Raw genomic sequence first — 13,445 nt, 5'->3', positions numbered from 1 at the left:
TATGCCAATATATCAGAAATCTTAAATTGAATGGACACAATCCTAGAGGAGAATCTTTAACCATGCATGTAATAAAGAGAAACATGAGGAAAAGGATTGATTGGAGCTCTGAAAGTTATTAGCTGAGAATTTAAGACTGAAAAGTGAGAATAAGGGTAACAGATTGGAATGACTTCTGCTCAGTCAATGTAGAAATGAAACAACTAACAAAAATCAGGAGGCAAAGGAAAGAGAAAGTGGAACATGGAATCAGCTGTGATAGCAAGACTCAAAGGATACCACTTACAGCTGAGAAATCAAGTACTTGGAACAGTAACATATTCACAAATATACACTTAAGTAAGATCATACTGTTGAGTAAAATTATGTAATTAAATTACCAGTGGAGGGTAGAAGTTATGAGTTAATTTTCTTGTAGCTCATAGTAGGGAGCAGACACTTAAGGACTAAAAAAGGAGGGGACTGAGGGCATTTGATAAAAGTAAAATTGTAAAGTACCAGTAAAAAAGAAATAGCAGACAGTTGGAATAAAAAGCAAAGAAAACAGGACACCTAGTGAAAGATAAATGCTTAAAAAATAAGATAGACTTCTGGCTTCCAGTCTGACTTTTGTAAAGAGCTTGAAAATTGTCCTTCTGTCCTCTCAACACCCAAAACAAACAAAACCATCAACTCTTCTTAGATCCATTAGATTATTGATGTCACAGGGTAAACTATCACCCCGAAAAAATAAACAGAAAGGTGAATACAGAGAATCACGGCTTACCAGGAGCAGAGAGGCCCAGAAGCAGAAGCTCACAATGAATACCAGAAACTGGTAGGCTATAAACTGACTAATTGCTAGAGGCTGCGAATGAGCCAGTTTGAGAGATTAAAAAACCCTGAGAGCCCAGCCTTACAAAGTTAAATGTAGTTTTACAATATGATCCAACATTCATGCTCCTAGAAGTTTCCCTAATGAGTTGAAAACTTAAGTCAAAACAAAACCTACACACAATTTATAGCAGCTTTATTTATATTTGCTAAAAATTGGAAGCTACCAAGATGTCCTTCAATAAGTGACTGAATAAACAAAAACTATGGATCCATTCCATAGAATGGAATATTATTAGCAATAAAAAGAAATGAGCTATCAAACCACTAAGAGATATGGAGGATATTTGATGTTCCTCATTAAATGCTTATTGCCAAGTGAAAGCAGCCATTCTGAAAAGGCTACATCCTGTGTGATTCTAACTATGTGACATTCTGCAAAAGACAAAACTATAGAGACAGCAAAAGCATTGGTGGCCGTCAAGATTTTGAGGGGTGAGAGAGAGGAATAAATGCATAGAGCACAGTCGATTTTTAGGGCATTGAAACTATTTTATATGGTAATCCATTGGTGGATACATAACATATATTTGTCGAAACCCTTTGAATAGACAACATGAAGAGTAAGCCGCCCTAGTGCAAACTTCAGAATTTAGTTAATAATAATAACCAATTTTAGTTAATTAATTGTACCACATACACCACACTAATGGAAAATGTTAATAATAGGGGAAATTACGTGCAGGAGAAGAGAGGATATATATAGGAACTCACCTAATGTCTGCTCAATAGGTCTATAAACCTGTAACTTTTGAAAAATAAAGTCAATTAATTTAAAGAAAACCAGACTAAACAATGTAACATACTATAAAAGGACTCAAACATACCTGTCAAATCAGTGAAGATAACTTGTTTTAAATCACATGGATTAAAAACGAGGTTTAAATAGACAAAGAATGACGAAAATAATGTTAAGGGATATGACTCATAACGAAGATAGAGCAGTGCACCTATAACAGAGAATCAGAGAATCAACCTTCATACAAGTGAAATAATAGGAGATGGGGGAGCGGGTAGTAATTAACTACCCCATTGGTTATAAATGTGAAGCCAGCAAAATACATACACTAGCTCTTTGCTTCAGTTCCAGTCTTCTCCAGGGCTTCCTAATTGGTATTTTCCATGTGACATCTGAAGCTTCTGGAGTTTTTGAGACCATCTTCGGGTAAAAAACAATTTAGAAATTCAAAATTAGGTATGAGCATACTTATTTTGAATGAGAAAAGAAATGACAATAAGATATTGGAGCCAAGGAAATCCAAATCCCTTTTTACTAAGGTCTTATGGAAAATTACTATAAATGCTTATACAGATATGCTTCCTGATTGCAGCCTGGCTTTCTTCTCCCTTCAGAACAGCTTTTAACTCTCAATGAAACCCAATATGCAAAATGCTGAGTAAGTGAAAACACAGTAAGTCTGCCTCTGTCCTGTGACTATTATTCTCCAATAACTATAAGTCCACAGGACATGAGGATTCAGGAGCTCCTGTTAGCCCCAAGCTTCTCCACAACCACGAATGACTTCATTCTTGACAGTTGTGGCTTCTCCTCTGGGTAACTAAGGAAAACTTTAATTTCTGGAAATTCCTTCCCTCATGGTCTAGCTGCTTTAAAAACTTTCATTCCCCACCCCAGTGTTTTGTCTTTTTAGTGTTGGCCTTCAGTTCCAGTTTATAATCCTTGAGTTCCATATTGTTCTAAAGGGATTATAGGGTGGAGGGGGGGAGGATGAGCTTCAGGTCTGTTCATTTAAGGAGATGATGGGGAATATGAGTCCTAAGAGTGAAGTAGCTACAAGATATTGTTCTCAGGGCTTTTCCTTTATTAGTTTGATCTTCTCTTAAATCTATCTCCTGATTAGGATGATGCTGAACTTGTCTTTGTTTATCCAGAGTTGTAAGAAAACAAAAACCAAAACCTTACCCAGATTTATTATACGATAGGTTCCAGGACTAGGAAAAACAACCAATTCTGACACTTAATTTCATTTCATATCTTTAGGAGGTACAATATATCTTGAACATTTTTTTTCAAGGAGATTACATCAATGGTATATTTTCTGAAAAGCTTTGAATGTCTGTCTTCATATATGAGGAGGAACATAATTGGGATATCATTCCCCACCAGCTCATATAGACATTATTCGACTGCCTTTCTCATTTTATTTTACTACTTTTTTTTTTTTAAGATTTTATTTATTTATTTGACAGACAGAGATCACAAGTAGGCAGAGAGGCAGGCAGAGAGAGAGAGAGGAGGAAGCAGGCTCCCTGCTGAGTAGAGAGCCCGATGCGGGACTCGATCCCAGGACCCTGAGATCATGACCTGAGCCGAAGGCAGCGGCTTACCCCACTGAGCCACCCAGGCGCCCCTTACTACTTTTTTTTTTTAATGTTTCTTTTAAAAATGTTTATTTAAATGTTAGTGCAATACTGGTTTCAGGAGTGGGATTAAGTGGCTCATCAATTACATACAATACCCAGTGTTCATCATAACATCATAACAAGTACCCTCCTTAATATCCATCACCCATCTAGCCCATCCCCCACTCGCCTCCATCTGCCAGCCCTCGGTTTGTTCTCTACCATTAAGAATCTCTTATGGGGGCACCTGAGAGGCTGTGGGTTAAAGCCTCTGCCTTTGGCTCAGGTCATGATCTCAGGGTCCTGGGATCAAGCCCCGCATTGGGCTCTCTGCTCAGCAGGGAGCCTGATTCCCCCTCTCTCTCTGCCTGCCTCTCTGCCTACGTGTGATCAGTTTCTGTTCAAGAAATTAAAAAAAAAAAAAAAAAAGGTAATCTCTTATGGGTGGTGCCTGGGTGGCTCAGTGGATTAAACCTCTGCCTTTGGCTTGGATCATGATCTCAGGGTCATGAGATCGAGCCCGGCATTGAGCTCTCTGCTCAGCAGGGAGCCTGCTTCCCACTCTCTCTGCCTGTCTTTCTACCTGCTTGTGATCTCTCTCTCTCTGTTAAATAAATAAAATCTTTAAAAAAAAGTCTCTTATGGATATTTCCCTCTCTTCTTTTTCCTTCTCTCATATGTTCATCTGTTTTTTTTCCCTTAAATTCCACACATTAGTGAAATCATGGTATTTGTCTTTTTCTGACTGACTTATTTCACTTAGCATAATATACTCTAGCTCCATTCGTGTATTTGCAAATGGCAAGATTTTGTTCTTTTTGATGGTTGAGTAATATTCCATTGTGAATATATATCACATTTTTTTTATCCATTTATCAGTCAAAGGACATTTACACTCTCCATATTTTGGCTATTGTTGATAATGCTTCTATAAATATCAGGTGCATGTATCCCTCTGAATCTGTGTTTTTTTGTTTTTTTTTTTAAGATTTATTTATTTATTTATTTGACAGAGAGATCACAAGTAGACAGAGAGGCAGGCAGAGAGAGAGAGAAGCAGGCTCCCTGCTGAGCAGAGAGCCTGACATGGGACTCGATCCCAGGACCCCGAGATCATGATCCGAGCCGAAGGCAGCGGTTTAACCCACTGAGCCACCCAGGCGCCCCTGAATCTGTGTTTTTGTATCCTTTGCTTAAACACCCAGTAGTTCAATTGCTGGATGGCAGGGTAATTCTATTTTTAACTTCTTGAGGAATCTCCATACTGTTTTCCAGAGTGTAGGAGGGCTCTCCTTTCTCCATATCCCCGCCAGCATCTGTCATTTCCTGACTTGTTAATTTTAGCCATTCTGACAGGTGTGAGGTGGTATCTCATTGTGGTTTTGATTTGTATTTCCCTGATAATAAGTGATGTTGAGCAACTTTATCTGTCTGTTAGCTAGCTAGAAGTCTTCTTTGGAACAATATCTATTCATGTCTTCTGCCCACTTTTTTTTTTTTAAAGATTATTTATTTATTTATTTGACAGACAGAGACCACAAGTAGGTAGAGAGGCAGGCAGAGAGAAAGGAGGAAGCAGGCTCCCTGCCAAGCAGAGAGCCCGATGCATGGCTGGATCCCAGGATGCAGGGACCACGACCTGAGCTGAAGGCAGAGGCCTTAACCCACTGAGCCACCCAGGTGCCCCTTCTGCCCACTTCTTAGTTGGATTATTTGTTTTGGGGGGTACTGAGTTATATAAGTACTTCATAGATTTTGGAGACTAACCCTTTATCAGATAGGTCATTTGTAAATATATTCTCTCATTCCTTATGTTTCCTTTTAGTTTTGTTGGTTGTTTCCTTCACTGTGCAGAAGCTTTTATCTTGGTGAAGTCCCAGATGTTCATTTTTGTTTTTGCTTCCCTTGTCTCTGGTGATGTATCTAGTAAGAAGTTGTTATGGCTGAGGTCAAAGTGGTTGCCGCCTGTGTTCTCTAGGATTTTGTTGTTTTCCTGTCTCACATTTAGGTCATTCATCCATTTTGAATTATTTTTGTGTATGGTGTATTTTGGGTATAGTAAGGAAATGGTCCAGTTTCATTCTTCTGCATGTGGCTGTCCAGTTTTCCTAACACCCTCTGTTGAAGAGAATTTTTTTCACTGACTATTATTTCCTGCTTTGTTGAAAATTATTTGACCATATAGTTGTGGGTCCATTTCTGGGCTCTCTATTCTGTTCCATTGATCTATGTGTCTTCTTTTGTGTCAGTACCATACTGTCTTGACTACAGCTTTGTAATAGAGCTTGAAGTCTGAAGTTGTGATGCCACCAGCTTTGGTCTTCTTTTTCAATAGCTTTGGCTACTCAGGGTCTTCTGTGGTTCCATACAAATTAGCATTGTTTGTTGCAGCTCTGTGAAAAATGCTGATGGTATTTTGATAGGGAGTGCATTAAATGTGTAGATTGTTTTGGTAGTATAGACATTTTAATAGTGTTTGTTCTTCCAATCCATGTGAATGGAAGGCTTTTCCATTTCTTTCTGTCCTCTTCAATGTGTTTAATAATTCTTCTATAGTTTTCAGAATACAGATCTTTTACCTCTCTGGTTAGTTTATTTCTAGGTATCTTATGGGTTTTGGTGCAACTGTAAATGGGACCGAATTCTTGATTTCTTTTATCTTGCTGCTTCATTATTGGTGTATAGAAATGCAACAGATTCCTGTACATTGATTTTATATCCTGTGACTTTGCTAAATTCATGTATTAGTTCTAGCAATTCTTTGGTGGGGTCTTTGGGCTTTCTACATAGAGTATCGTGTTGTCTGCAAATAGTTAAAGTTTGACTTCTTCCTGGCCAGTATGGATGTGTTTTCTGATTGCTGAGGCTAAGAATGCCAGTACTATGTTAAATAGTAATGGTGAGAGTGGACATCCCTGTCTTGTTCTTGACCACAGAGGAAAAGCTCTCAGTTTTTCTCTATTGAGGATGATATTAGCTGTGAGTCTTTCATATATGGCCTTTATTATGTTAAGGTATGTTCCATCTTTACCTATTTTGTTGATCATTTTTATCAAGAATGGATGTTGCATTTTGTCAAATGCTTTTTCTGTGTCTACTGAGAGGATCATATGGCTCTTATCCTTTCTTTTATTAATACAGTTTATTATGTTGATTGATTTGTAAATACTGTACTACTCCTTGTAGCTCAGGAGTAAATCTCACTTGATCATGGTGAATAATTCTTTTTTAAATTTTATTAACATATAATGTATTATTTGCTTCAGGGGTACAGGTCTGTGAATCATCAGTCTTACACAATTAATAGCACTCACCATAGCACATGCCCTCCCCAATGTCCATAACCCAGCCACCCTTATCCCCCCCCACCTCCCAGCAACCCTCAGTTTATTATGTGAAATTAAAAGTCTCTTAGAATTTGTCTCCCTCCTGATCCCATCTTGTTTCATTTTTTTCCCTCCCTGCCCCCCACAACCCCCCACCCTGCCTCTCAAATTCCTCATATCAGGGAGTTCATATGATAATTGTCTTTCTCTGACTGACTTATTTTGTTTAGAATAATACTGTCTAGGGCGCCTGGGTGGCTCAGCGGGTTAAGCCACTACCTTCGGCTCAGGTCATGATCTCAGGGTCCTGGGATCGAGTCCTGCATCGGGTTCTCTGCTCAGCAGGGAGCCTGCTTCCCTCTCTCTCTCTGCCTGCCTCTCCATCTACTTGTAATTTCTCTCTGTCAAATAAATAAATAAAATCTTTAAAAAAAAATAATACTATCTAGTTCCATCCATGCCATTGCAAATGGCAAGATTTCAATTTTGATGGCTGCCTAGTATTCCATTGTATATATATACCACATCTTCTTTATCCAGTGAATAATTCTTTTAATGTACTATTGGATTTAATTTGCTAGTATCTTTTGAGACTTTTTGCATCCATGTTAATCAGGGATTTTGCCCTGTAATTCTCCTTTTTAGTGGGGTCTTTGTCTGGTTTTGGAATCAAGGTAATGCTGGCCTCATAGAGGAAATCTGGAAGTATTCTTTCATTTCTACTTTTTGGAATAATTAGAGAATAGGCATTAACTCTACCTTAAATGTCTGGTAGAATTCCTCTGGGAAGCCATTTGGCCCCGAACTTTCATTTGTTGGGAGATTTTTGATTACAGATTCAATTTCTTTGCTGGTTATGGGTCTGTTAAAATTTTCTATTTCTTCCTGTTTCAGCTTTGGGAGTTTGCATGTTTCTAGGAATTGGTCAGTTACTTCCAGATTTTCCAGTTTGTTGCATATAATTTTTCATAATATTCTCTTATAATTGTTTGTATTTCTGTGGTGTTTGTGGTGACCTTTCCTCTTTCATTTGTAATTTTATTTGGATCCTTTCTCTTTTGTTTTTGAAAAGTCTGGCTAGGGGTTTATTAATTTTAGTAATTCTTTCAAAGAACCAGCTCTTAGTTGCATTGATCTGTCCCACTGTTTTTTGTTTGTTTGTTTCTATATCATTTATTTCTGCTGTAATCTTTATTACTCCCTTCTTCTTCTGGCTTTAGGCTCTATTTGTTGTTCCTTTACTAGCTCCATTAGGTATAAGGTTAGGTTGTGTATTTGAGCCTTTTCTTGCTTCTTGACGTAGGCCCATATCGCATTACACTATTCTCTTACAACTGCTTTTGCTGTGTCCCAAAGGTTTTGGACTCATGTTTTCATTTTTCATTTGCTTCCATGTACTTTAAAAAAAGAGAGAGATTTATTTCTTTTAGAGAGAGAGAGAGAGAGAAAGAGAAGGAGACAGAGAAGGAGAGCACATGTGTTGGGGGAGGGGCAGAGGGAGAGAATTTTCAGACTACCTGCTGAGCATGGAGCCCAACATGGGGCTTGATCTTATGACCCATGAGATCATGACCTGAGCCAAAACCAAGAGTTAGATGCTTAATTGACTGAGCCATCCAGGTGCCCCTTCCATTACTTTTTTTTTATTTCTTCTTTAATTTCCTAGTTAACCTACTCACTTTTTAATATGATGCTCTTTAACTTCATGTACTTGTGGTCTTTCCAATTTTTTTTTTTTTTTTTGACTTCAAGTTTCATAGTGCTGTGGTCTGAAGATATGTACTGTATGGTCTCAATCTTTTTGGGGGTGATTTGTGACCCAGTATGTGTGATCTATTCTGGAGAATGTTCCATGTGTACTTGAAAAGAATGTGTATTCTATTGCTTTAGGATGAAGTGTTCTGAATATATCTATTAAATACATCTGGTACAGCGTGTCATTCAAAGCCATTGTTTCTTTGTTAATTTTCTGCTTAGATGATCTGTCCACTGCTGTAAGTAGGGTGTAAAGTCTTCTACTATTATTGTATTAATATCAATGAGTTTCTTGATGTTTGTTATGAACTGATTTATATATTTGGGTGCTCCCAAGTTGGAGGCATAAATATTTACAAGATATTTAGATTGTATTGATGCATTGACCCCTTAATGATATAATGCCCTTCTTCATCTCCTGTTATAGTCTTTGGTTTAAAGTCTAGTTTGTCTGATATAAGCATGGCCACTCTGGCTTTCTTTTGACATCCGTTAGCATGATAAGGATGTCGTATCATGGCTCTCCATTCCTCACTTTCAATATGCAGGTGTCTTTAGATCTAAAATAAGTTTCTTGTGGGCAGTATATAGATGGAGATTTTTTTTAATACATTCTGTTATCCTATGTTTTTTTATTGAAGCATTTATTCCATTTACATTCAGAGTGATTATTGAAAGATATGAACTTAGTGTCATTGTGTTATCTGTAAAGCTGGTGTTTCTGGTAATGTTCTCTGTTCCTTTCTAGTCTTTAATAATTGTGGTCTTTTTTTCCCCCACTCAGAGTCTCCTTTAATACTTCTTGCAGGGCTGGTTTAGCGGTCATGAACTCTTTTAGTTTCTGTGTGTCTGGGAAACTCTTTTTCTCTCTTTCTATTCTGAATGACAGCCTTACTAGATAAAGTATTCTTGGGTGCATATGCTTTTGCCACTTAGTGTCCCAGAGGAGAATTCTGCATATGTCCAGCTTGGTTCAATCATATTTCAGCAAACTATGAGCCTTCCCATCCACGTATTTAGGAAAGCTTTCTATCAAAAGCATGCCTGTAATTCCAAGATGGCATTTTTCTTCTTGCTTTGTCTATTTACCACTCTCTCTTCTTTTGCTCCCAGGAAAAGCTTACATAGCTCTTCCTGTTCTTTAGTCACTTTATTTTCTCAGTTTCATTTCTACCCTTTCTTTTCTTTCTTCCATTTTCACTGAAATTCTGATATTCATTTTGTAGTTTCATTAAAATCTTAACTTGTCTTGCCTTTTACCTTTCTCTTCCAATTAGGTTCTATTTGGCACAGTTTGTTCAACTTAGCTGGGTTTCTTCTTTTTCGCAAAGGCTGTATTTTCAAATATTTTTCCTGTCATAAATCATTTTTAGCAGTTTGTTTTACTTTGAGTATTTAAAACTATGTTCCTTCAACATGAGTTTATTGTGTGGTTTCATAGATCCTTTGCTGGCTGTATATTTTATGCCTCTTGGTATGAGAAGAAATCACTTAAGCCCATTAAAATAGTGTGTACAGACTTCCCTTGGTTTTATTCACTGACAGTCTGTTTAGTGTCTAGATTCCACCTCAGAGCAGCAGCTGGAGATGGAGCTCAATGCAGAGAGTAGTGATCAGAGTTTAGCAGATAGTAAATGACAAAGATTTGCTAGATTGATTCAAGGTGTTCTTATGTTCCCACTTCAAGTTGCTTCCTGACATTCTGAACTGGAATAAAGAAATAAAGAGAAAACAGAAAACCTCATGCTGTGGCTCTTCTCCATCCAGGCTTGCCAACAGCATTTATTTGGAAAACTGTAATTCCTATGATCCAATGTTCTGTGGTCATCCTTTTTCTCCTCCCTTCTCCATTTCCTTTTGGGAGTCACAATCTCTAATAGGCTACATATAAAAACAGTGTTCCTGGAGTACCTGGGTGGCTCAGTGGGTTAAATCCTCTGCCTTTGGCTCAGGTCACGATCCCAGAGTCCTGGGATTGAGCCCCACATTGGGCTCTCTGCTCAGTAGGGAGCCTGCTTCCTCCTCTCTCTCTCCCTGCCTCTCTGCCTACTTGTGATCTCTGTCAAATAAATAAATAAAATCTTAAAAAAATAAAATAAAAAGAGTGTTCCTGATGAGAGATTGTGATAGACTGCTTCCAAGATAACCCCACGACTCCCCTGTTCCCTAGTATTCTCCCCCTTGTGTAGCTCCTTCCCACACTGGATCAGGATCGGTTTGTGATACCAACAGCATATAGCAGAAGTGATAGGATGTAACTTCTAGGATTCCAAAAGCTACCATGTTGAGTGTTCTCTCACTTTCTTTCTCTTTTCTGGGTTACTTCTTCTGGATGAGGCTAGTTTCCACATCTTACAGACATTGAGGTAGCCCATGGAGAGAACCATTTGCTAAGGAACAGAATTCTCCAGAACCAGTCAAGCACTGAGATGACTGATTCCCTGACTAATACCTTGAATGTAATCTTATGAGAGATACTGAGCCAAAATCACCCTGATGACTGCTTTCAGATTCTTGATGCTCAGAAACTATGCAAGATAAGAAATAGTTGTTTAAAACTGCTTAATTTTGAGATACCTTGTTATAAAGAAATAGATAACTAATACATGAATGAAGGAAGATTTTTGGCTTATCTCAGAAATTAGCACTCACAAAGTTTATGGATTGTTGACAAGTTTTGTGGTGGTTTAGCAAAAAAAAGAAAAAAAAAGAAAAAAAATCCTTAAACTAAGAAACAGAGAGTAAAGGAAGAATGAGGGATCTTTCATTCAGAAAAGAAGAATTTCCTCTTTTCTAGTATGGCTGCACAAATGGGCAACAGTTTGTTTTTAATTTAATCCCTTTAGTTTTGCAGTTAGTGCAAATATCTTTCAGACCCTGGAAACAGTTTGTTTTTTTGTTTGTTTGTTTGTTTTTTAGCAATTTTAGTTTTCAGCATCATTCTGATATTCATTTTGTATTTTCATTACAATCTTAACTTATCTTGCCTTTTACATTTCTCTTCCAATTAGGTTTATTTTTCTAGATCTGCATAGATATTTTGTGTTTATTTTTCTATATCTTCATAGATATTTTATGACTATTTGGTAAAATATATAATAGAACTCATTAAGCCAATTCCGTTTTGAACCAGAATTTCTATAATAAATTAATTACATTATTTCAATTATTTTAAGTTGATTGATACTCATTTCATGGATCAGGCTATGGTATCTTGGTAAATGTTCACCATCTATGCCTGTCAATTTTTCTATTTCTTTCTTCAACTCCATCAGTTTTGCTTCATTTATTTTGAGACTCTTATTTGGTGCCTTATTTAGCATCATTACAAGTTTCTGGTAGATTGATCCTTTTATCATTACGTAATGTCCCTTTTTCTTTCTACCAATTTTCTCTTCTCTGTAATCTATGTAATCAGACATTAATATAACTATTCTTTTTTTAAAAAAATAATGTTTATAGTGACAAATGGGAATTACACTGTGATGAGTATATCATAACATTTAGACTTGTTGAATCACTATGTTTTTCCCTGAAACTAATGTAATATTGTGTATTACATTATCCTTCAATAAAAAAAAAGATAAAATTAATGTTTTAAGTGGTATATTTTTTCTATCTTTTTACTTTTAACCTACCAATAACATTGGTGTTTCTTGTAAACAGTATATAGTTGGGTTATTTTTTTTAAGATTTTATTTGTTTACGTATTTATTTGTCAGAGAGAGGGAGAGAGAGAGCACAAGTAGGTAGAGTGGCAGGCAGAAGCAGAGAGAGAAGCAGGCTCCCTGCTGGGCAAGGATCCTGATGTGGGACTCAATCCCAGGACCCTGGGATCATGACCAGAGTCAAAGGCAGCAGTTTAATCGACTGAACCACCCAGGTGTCCCTAGTTCAGTCATTTTTTAAAAGGTACTCTGTTACACATGAAAAAGTGCTCCACATCACTCAGCATCAAGGAAATAGAAATCAAAACCACAATGAGATACCATCTCACACCAATGAGAATGGCTAAAATTAACAAGTCAGGAAATGATAGATGCTGGCAGGGATGCGGAGAAAAGGGAACCCTCCTATCCTGCTGGTGGGAATGCAAGCTGGTGCAGCCACTCTGAAAAAGAGTACATAGGTTCCTCAAAAAGTTGAAAACAGAGCTACCCTATGACCCAGCAATAGCACTACTAGGTATTTACTCTAAAGATACAAATGTAGTGATTAGAAGGACATGTGTACCCGAATGTTTATAGCAGCAATGTCCACAATAGCCAAAGTATGGAAAGAACCTAGATGTCCATCAACAGATGCATGCATAAAGAAGATGTGGTGTATATATACAATGTAATACTATGCAGTCATCAAAAGAAATTAAATCTTGCCATTTTGCAACAACATGGATGGAACTAGAGGGTATTATGCTGAGCGAATAAGTCAATCAGAGAAAGACAATTATCTATGATCTCCCTGATATGAGGAATTTGAGAGGCAGAGTGGGGGCTTGCGGGGTAGGGAAGGAAAAAAATGAAACAAGATGGGATCAGGGGGGAGACAAACCATAAGAGACTCTTAATCTCACAAAATAAACTGAGGGTTGCCCCGGGGGACAGGGAGAAGGAGAGGGTAGTTGGGTTATGGACACTGGGGAGGGTATGGGCTATGGTGAATGCTGTGAAATGTGTAAGCCTGACGATTCATAGACCTATACCCCTGGGGCTAATAGTATATTATATGTTAATAAAAAAAAATAAAGCCACTTTGTCTTTTACTCATTATTTAAACCATTTACATTTAACATAATTATTAACATGCTATAATCAATTTGCCATTTATCACTTGTTTTCTGTTTGTTTCTTATTTTTCTTTCTCTGTTTCTCTTTTCTTGTCTTCCTGTGAGATATTTCAATGATTTTTCTTAGGATTTCATACTGATTTATTTAAGGTATTTTTAAGTGTATCTTTTTTGCATAGTTCTCATAGTGATTGCTTTGAGTATTACAATATATACAATCTACTGGTATCATTTTACCACTCGAAGCAAAGTGTGGAAAGTTCATTTCCAATTAAGTTCCTTGACTTTCTCCATTTTAAAACATAATTGTCTTGAGTATCAGGTAGTACTACTATAGTTTT

General features: G+C 37.2%; 1 long non-coding RNA gene across 1 annotated transcript in view; it reads right to left on the bottom strand.

Moving 5' to 3' along the window:
• LOC123387007 overlaps positions 1-2,026 on the bottom strand; it is a 38,893-nt gene extending 36,867 nt beyond the window's left edge. Inside the window, exons 1-3 of the long non-coding RNA XR_006601321.1 lie at positions 1,940-2,026; positions 1,701-1,823; positions 1,588-1,621 (exon numbers count right to left, since the gene is read on the bottom strand). This is a non-coding gene — a long non-coding RNA (uncharacterized LOC123387007). The remainder of the gene's footprint in view (positions 1-1,587; positions 1,622-1,700; positions 1,824-1,939) is intronic.
• Between the last annotated feature and the right edge of the window lie 11,419 nt (positions 2,027-13,445).

This window comes from Mustela putorius, unplaced genomic scaffold (genome assembly GCF_011764305.1).
Source record: "Mustela putorius furo isolate JIRA1106 unplaced genomic scaffold, ASM1176430v1.1 tig00003845_pilon_pilon_pilon, whole genome shotgun sequence".
In the NCBI taxonomy this organism is placed as follows: Eukaryota; Metazoa; Chordata; class Mammalia; order Carnivora; family Mustelidae; genus Mustela; species Mustela putorius.
Note: the sequence above shows the minus strand (reverse complement) of the source record. Positions and strands in the feature narration are given on the sequence as shown.